Genomic DNA, 7,842 nt, shown 5'->3' with positions numbered 1-7,842 from the left:
TTAGCTCCAGAGGCCTTGCAACTTTTGGTTTCTCTTGATGATAAATATTCCTTGTTACTCTTGGATGTCGTTAGTAGTTTCCAAAAAAGTTTTAAGTGTTAAGCAATAAGCTTTTTTTTTTTCCCAGATAAAATGGTAAGACTTTCATAAGTACTTAGTTAAAAGTTGTCAGTGTTTTTTGTCAGTTTTCCAACTTACTATTGAAATGCTGCTTAAATATCAATGTTATTTCCAGGGCAAGCACAAAAAAAAAAGCAGTTACAAAAACTTGTATTAAGCAAAGAAATGAAATGCTTTTTCTTTCTACTTATGAAGTCTCCCTTCCTCCTTCCGCTCTCTGGAGCTATATAGGGTAGGTACATTGGGTCAGCAGAGCTATTCTCTGGGCTGTCCTCATCCACGTTATTTTTAAACTAGGATATCTTTTCAGTATATTCATTTAAGCTGATGTATTTTTCTCAGTGTGTTAAAACAGTTGAGAGGTGAAGCTGAGGGGATACAGTGGAGTGCAGTGTGAGTGCCTTGCACTTCCAAAGAGCTAGTTTTCCTAACTGAGGATAGCAGTGTCTTAGCAAAATCAGGGCGGTGTGGACTTTAACTTTGCTACATCTATTGGTTACCTCCCAGAAGCTTAGGAAATTTCAAAAAGTGTAACTATGGAATTATGAAGCCCTTTTGTTTACACTGATAGAAAGGGCTTTGTCTGTTTGCATGTCAGAATGAATTCCAGAGGTGCAACAGCAGCGTGCAAATGTGCTCCTGCCAGAGAAGGCATCAGAAAGATGTTCAGAAACAGCCCAAATCTGATGCCATGCAGAGGGCAGGTGGTTGTTCCTCAGACTGGCACGTGGCACTTTTAGGCTTCGGCTCAAACAATCACTTCTCTTAATTGGAATGAAAAGTTTTCCGCTCTGGAGTCTTGAAGATGATGATCCTACTCTAATTGGGCATAAACTACCTCAGTGCTGGAGTACTGTAAATTTAATGGATACTTCCTGTGTTAGGAAGCAACTGTTTAAAGATTACTTGCAAAAAATATTCTGGAAGTGGTTCCTTTTAAGTAGGTGATTTCAGATGGGAGAGATGCCATAGGAAATGGCAGAGAAGTTACATTCGTTTGATGTGAGCTCACTTGTCTTGTAGACAGAGGATTTGATCAAAGCTCTGCAGGACCTGGAGAATGCAGCATCAGGAGATGCAACAGTGCGGCAAAAAATTGCCTCCCTGCCTCAGGAAGTTCAGGATGTTTCATTACTGGAGAAAATTACAGGTATGAAACTGGAAGATAAAAGAACCTTGGCCTAAAAAAACCCTTAAAATATATACATATAATGTTTGTTTGTGAATAATCACAATGCATGGGGGTGAATTTCTGCTTTTGTGTCCTTGTTTTGTCATTCTTGGCATTTTGACAGAATGTAAAGGAAATAAGGCTAGAGTTATCAAACGGATGATTGTTTTTGAGCAGCTTGAACATTACATACCTTTGAGTTTTATCAGAATTGTCCTGAGTAAACGTGTACACATCATAAGTCTTTCACTCTTTATTTATACTGAGTTTATGCAATTGGTTTTAAGAAGTAATTTGAAACTCATTTGACTTCTGTTCCTGGAAGTAGTTTAATTTATAACTCATTATGAATAGTAGCTTAATCATTTCTTTGAAAGATACTCTCGCTGTGTCCAGCTGTGAAGAGTGGTGATTCATGTGATTGCTTGAATTGTAATTTGGAATTTTTCATAGAAAAGTATTAAATGCACACCATCTAATTTGTTCAACTAAGTCTTAGCAGTACAGCCCGAAGGATCAGCTGAATTAACCTGGTTATAGGACTCCCTCCCATACTGTTAGCATCTCTGCAAGAACAAAATGTAGTCAATCCCATCAGTTGCTGAAAAACACTGTTCTTGGGTCCCTAGCCCTGCCCGCTTCCCTCATGTCCTCTGCAATCAGAATTGCTTTCATACAGAGCCAGAGGTATCTTTATGACTGACACATGGCTGCACACACAGTGAATGGCAGCCCTTCTATCAGCAATCAGTCATCTAGAGGACCAGGTTTAAAACCAAACGCTCCTGCTTGCAGACAAAGAGGCGGCCGAGCGCCTTTCCAAGACCGTGGACGAAGCATGCCTGTTGCTGGCTGAGTACAACGGGAGGCTGGCAGCAGAGCTGGAGGACCGGCGCCAGCTGGCACGCATGCTGATCGAGTACACGCAGAACCAGAAGGACGTATTGACGGAGAAAGAGAAGAAGCTAGAAGTGAGTACTGATGGACCCGGTGCTGGCGTGCTGAGTGTCTCACCGAATGCTCCCACTTGACTCCAGATGTATGTGTTTATCTAAAAGATGATGGCTGTAGGTGGTGTTTTCGTTTAGAGTAAAACAGGGAGGGGGATGGTATAAAAACTCAGGAGGAAACGAATTGAGTTTGATATTTTAACTTCATGTTGGCTTTGGAAGGCCCATCGCTTGATGGCTTTTAAAGAAATACACATACATTTAACAAACTTCTTCAGGTATGCTCAATTTTCTAAGTGCAGTCTCCATTCCCAAAAAGCCAAGCTCCCTCTGGCATAGCCAGCTGTATTTTTGGTTGGTTGGTAGCTTGCTTTTTTAATATTTTTTTTTTCTTATGACTGGGTGCTTCATCTGTCTTCTAACCTCTACCCGATAGAGATGCAGTTTAAGCAAAATCTTCTGGCATCCATCCTTTAACAGCTGTTTTTACCTACAGCTTCAACAGCAGAGTACAAATTGGGCTGACACCGAAAGCTGAAGACTTGCTTTCTCTGCCATAGTCTCTTGAGTAAGGAGGGCATGAAACTGAAAGTGGGACCACTCTGGCAGCACCTGAGCATTAGCCACGAGCCCGTGGCGAGTGCATGGGCTGCAGCAGGCAGCCATTTATCTGAAGTGCTCTTCCTCAGAGAAGTTTTTAGCAGTGCACCTTGGGACTAGTATGGAAGTTTAATTAATGATTTTGGTTGTATGTCACTCTGCCATCTGTTAAACTGCCCCTTGGCGGCACATTAAGGGCTTCCTCTACACTGTCGGCTGCTGATTATTATGAACAGCTGCTGCTGGGTGGGACATGAGTTGCTGTAGAGGACAAAGTCTTCTGGAAGGAGACTGTGCTGCAATTGCAAGTTCTGTTTACCGTCATGACAAACCTAATTTTCTGACAGCTAGGCAACATTGTTCTGAGGTAAACTTCATTTCAAATGTATTCTTTGTCATGTGTGTTTATATTGGAGTTTCTGAATGTCTTGTGATTGTGAAAAGTCTTGCTCTGGCAAAGCAACGTGTTTCTAAATCAGCCAGGCAAGTGCAGCTAGTTGATTGTTAGCTCATTTAGCTTGAATTTCTTTAAATGTAACATCTGTCTTATGACTGAGACATCAACAAACACTTTCAAACACAAATATGAAAGATGCCATAACAACAAATTGTTTCTGGCACAGATTGGCTAAATGCTAGTGGAAATCTTGGGTCAGGTTTTTCCTTGCTGAAAGAACGAATCTTGTCCAGTAGAACATATATATATTAAAAAAACAAAAATTAAATATGATGCATTGCTGTTTAGTTTTTTTAAGGCAAATGGCAAACTGGCACAGCAATATTTTCAAAAAAAAATGGAGGAACTGTTCATACACTTGGGTCTGCTTGAGACAGCATTAAGGTCTCTGATGCACTGACTGAAACGTTAGTCCAACTGTGGTTTTTTGTTGTGGTTTGGTGTTGATGAGGACCATTATTTGAAAGCTAAGTCTGGCAGAGACACAGAGTAAATTAAATTGGAAATTAAAGGTTAAGCAGCTCAGTGAGTGAGCTACTTTGATAGGAATAATCCTGTGGGGTAGCAGAATGGCTTGTTTGTAGGCTGTTAAAAGTAAACATTTTTAATACATCAGAAACTCAAGAATGATTTAAATCACTGATTAGGATAGTCTTTGTCCTTCTGCCAAAATAAGGTGGTCTTGGTACTACAGAAGTCTAAAATTAGCTGTGGGAGATGCTGCTCGTTGATATTTATTTAACATGAAGGCACAACTTGTGCTCGCCTCAATTCTTAGCTGGGAATATTGCCTGATGAAAGCACCCCATTGTTCCTGAGTTGTGGACGGTTAATCAATAGTGGAAGTTGTTGATTACAGATGAGGCCATATCTGCTTATTGGGCTCGTTTGATGTTCTCACAGTCCCACTTGATAAGGCCTGGTTTTTTCTTTGTAGTGCTAATGAACGTTTTAGTGGAAATATCTGAAACTCTTGTGGCTGTTAGGAAGGACTGTAAGGAAAACAAAACGTTTTCTTAAACAAAGGCTGAAATGAGGAAAGGACTGAAAACAATCTGATTTTAAATCTCTTATTGAATGATTTGTGCTCTCGAGATACCTTTCCCAGAGTCCCTGGTACTACTGACTGTGAGTTTTGACTCCTGTGAAGTAAATTTGTTGACTCTCAAATGAGGTGGTGTTCTTAGGTAGAAGGATCCTAATCTGGTCAAGGATATCAGTGGAGGAATGGGGCTTTCTGGTGTTACTGTGACCCAGTATTATTTTAAGATACATAAATATATGATTCCAGAATCACTGTGGATATTTGTCATGTTTTACTTGCAATATAATGTCTTTCACAGTGATTGTAATGAAAATAGATAATCCTTCTGTATTGAAAAGCAGCTTTTTGCTATCTGAAGAGCTACACTTTAATGACCCTATCAATATTATCCCTTGTGAAGCACAACAAATTCTCAAAACATACAAACTGGGTGTATTTATGCCTGAAGGGTTAATGCACAAAATCCTGTGTGATGCCAAAACCCCGGGATGCAGAGCTCTTGTCATCAGCTGCAGAAAAGCTGTTACCAAGGGGCAGTGTGCTGAGAAAGGCGGCCTTGGGCAATGAATTACCCTTGAGCACAGGTGAGGTCTGGCATGAGTAAGGATTGAAAAAACAGTGCTGAGAAATGCTGGTAATTGGAAGGGAGAAAGGCAGCACAGAGCCTGGAGATCTCAGCACATGGACAAACTGCTTTTAAGAGAGCAATTTCCAGAGTGCAGTTGAAAAATTGAAAGCCTAACAATTAGGGCTGCTTTATTTGGAGGGAAAAAAAAAGATTGTGGTGATTTGATTCTAGCCTAAAAGCAGTTACAAGGACAGCAAGGAAGAATTTCTTTAATTCTGGCAGCACGCTGCAGAGAGAAAGCAGCTGGACCAACATACATTGATGTCAAACAGCCTGTTGCAAGGCATGTAATTTTAAGCACAGATATTCCTTTAGGTTAATTTACTGAATGCTGTGGTGGGTTCTGTCATTCAATAACTGAACACTGAATTTCACTTTAAACAGTGCTTTCCCTCAGCCAGGAATCACAGGCCTGATACTGCAGTTACTGCTTGACCTCACTCACTGTGCAGTTTTCAGATCTGTTGAGCCTCTGGTGCATTTTTCCCCCTGAAATCTCTGGTCTTTTGCTTTAGTACATCTGACTTACCTATGGCATATCAACACAGAGACTGAGGGCTCTTAGTCACCTTCTAAATTCTCATTAATGCTTAACTAGATGCTTTGCAGAAGTTACGGTTGATGTGATGGCACATAACATGTTGCTGCTTGACCTAGAGAAAATGTTAAGCTCCAGTGAAGTCTGTACTGTGTAGCTCACCCAGGTGCTCCAGGCTGTGCGGCTCTCCTTGGAAGGATTTCCTGTCACATCAGTGCCAGCCAGCCTGGTAACATTCTAGCAAGGTTTATTCTGAATGAAACGCTTCCATCAGGTTTATTCAGCAGTGTTTAATTCTGATTTCATGTTTATTTCAGGGACTAAACATCCAATTCACTTGGACGGTGTGGATGTAGAATTCTGCGTACTGAGAAGGAATACTGATTAGCAAAGGCATTCATGTGGCACAGTGCCAGCTTTTTTCTGTCTCAAAGTCCTGCTTACAGCAAAGATCTCATTATTTTGCCTAAAAAAGGCAAATAGCATCCAGATACTGTTAATCTTAATGAAAACCTACTCTGCAGCAAGGCAATTAGCTAGATGCATGGAGTCCAAACTAAGATCTCAGCAAGCAGTGATTTCTTGTAAGTGCACTTCATTTCTTGTGGATTGTTATGGAGTAGATGGACCTTATGCAAGAATCCACAGTATGCAGTTTTGAAGCTTGTCATGTAAGGTAGCTGAATGAAAAACATGTTTCTCTATAAAAGTTGCTTCCAGTTCTGTAATGCAGAACATGACCACCACTTGGTCTGTGGGGAGAAAGGAAAACCACTGAGCCTGGAAGGAGGTTACGTGTCTCTGATACACGTGTTCCTGAGCAGAGCTGAGGGGTGCTCCTGAGTATGGCAGATGATAAATCCAAATAAATATGCCCTGTGCTTCCTGTGAAGGTAAGAGGATCCAGGGCTGTGTCTCGCTGGTAGCATCTCTTCCACGTTGCAGCGGGCCTTCAGACCTTTAAGGCAGTGGTGGCTGCAGCTGAGCCTCTTGGAGGCTCTCCCTCCTGTGCCTCCTGCAGCTCCCATTGCCTGCGCTGGTGCTCAGCCTCCGTGGTCCCTCACTGCACTGTGGGCTGTTGGCTCGCCTCGGTACCAGAGCAGATGGGAAGTGTGAAGCACACACGAGGCAGTTCTCAGTGTTGTGTATCTGATCTGCCCAGTGAGAGTCCATCTCTTCTAGGAAATCTTAATTCCTGGATTACTCCCATAGAACATTGTTTCCATTCCTGAACAGCGTCCATTCTGAGCCAGTGTTTAATGTATTTGAGGCTGGTACTGCATCTTCCCTGTGGGTCTTCTTGTATTCTTGGCTTTTTTTTCCTTTATTTTTTTTTTAAACAGGTAGGATTTAGGCCTTACTGCTTTAACCAGAACTTTTGTGTAGGCTAGTTAACACCTTCATTAGCCTACTAATAAGGTAAGGCAAGATTACTGAGAATCAAGATAACAAGCAAGGGCATATCAAAGGTTCTTGCTCTCATAAATAGTTACTTAAAAAGAAGTCAGACTCAAACTGTACCTATTTAAAAAAAAAGATAATGACACAAAATGTCTTCAGCTTGAAAGTAGAGTATTGCCATCTAGATTGTCCACCAGGACTGTCCTGTTCCTCCTGCCCTGCTACTTCCAGGGCATGAAGACTCCACCTCTTCAGTGGAGGTAGACTTGGGCTTATCTGCTTTTAGAGTATTCTTGTACAGGATCTAGGCAATTCAGGCAGCACTGGAGATCTCTTCTTGGCTTATTCTTAGAATTTGTGCTTTCTACACCATTTATTAAACTTGAAATAGCTCCTCTGCTATTCTTGATTTTTTTTTATTTTTTTTTCCCCTATCTTTAATAAGAGTTGCTACAGGGGGGAAAAATCTGCTGGTATTCACTCTTGATAGTTTGTCATTCTTGAGGAAGTGCTGTCTTGGCTTGGTATCCATCACTCCCTTCTGAATTGCAATTCTATTATTATTGATCTTTTATTTATTTATTTTTAATTCTTCTGCCCTATCACCTCCCCGCTCCTCCCTCCCTCCCCCAAAAAACCACTCTAAATCCAGCCTCCTCTACATTCTGTAAGTATTTGGAAGACAAGAATTCTTGCTGTCTCTTCCGTATGTGCAGGAGATGGGATTCTGCTGTGACCCCATCTCACCTGAATTGTGAAGTCCCAGTCTTGAGCAGAATACAGCAGTTTTCAGTCTTTCTTTTCCCAGCGTTGGCTTCTGTGTTCTCTTGGAGAAATGTGTGAGATGTAGGAATTCAGTGCTTTGGTGGCTTTCATCTTTATCTGTTTTTCTTCTGTGTTCATGTTTAAAAATCTGTTGGTTTTTTTTTGGT

At 41.2% G+C, this 7,842-nt stretch overlaps 1 long non-coding RNA gene across 1 annotated transcript; it reads left to right on the top strand.

Annotated features, from left to right (window-relative positions):
• Window positions 1-1,122: 1,122 nt before the first annotated feature.
• On the top strand, window positions 1,123-7,045 carry LOC109370822. The gene is made up of 2 exons (XR_002121266.2): window positions 1,123-1,270; window positions 2,087-7,045. It is a non-coding gene; the product is annotated as an uncharacterized LOC109370822 (long non-coding RNA).
• Window positions 7,046-7,842: the final 797 nt, after the last annotated feature.

The sequence above is a fragment of the Meleagris gallopavo genome, chromosome 22 (assembly GCF_000146605.3).
Source record: "Meleagris gallopavo isolate NT-WF06-2002-E0010 breed Aviagen turkey brand Nicholas breeding stock chromosome 22, Turkey_5.1, whole genome shotgun sequence".
In the NCBI taxonomy this organism is placed as follows: Eukaryota; Metazoa; Chordata; class Aves; order Galliformes; family Phasianidae; genus Meleagris; species Meleagris gallopavo.
This window is presented reverse-complemented; position numbering and strand designations above follow the sequence as displayed.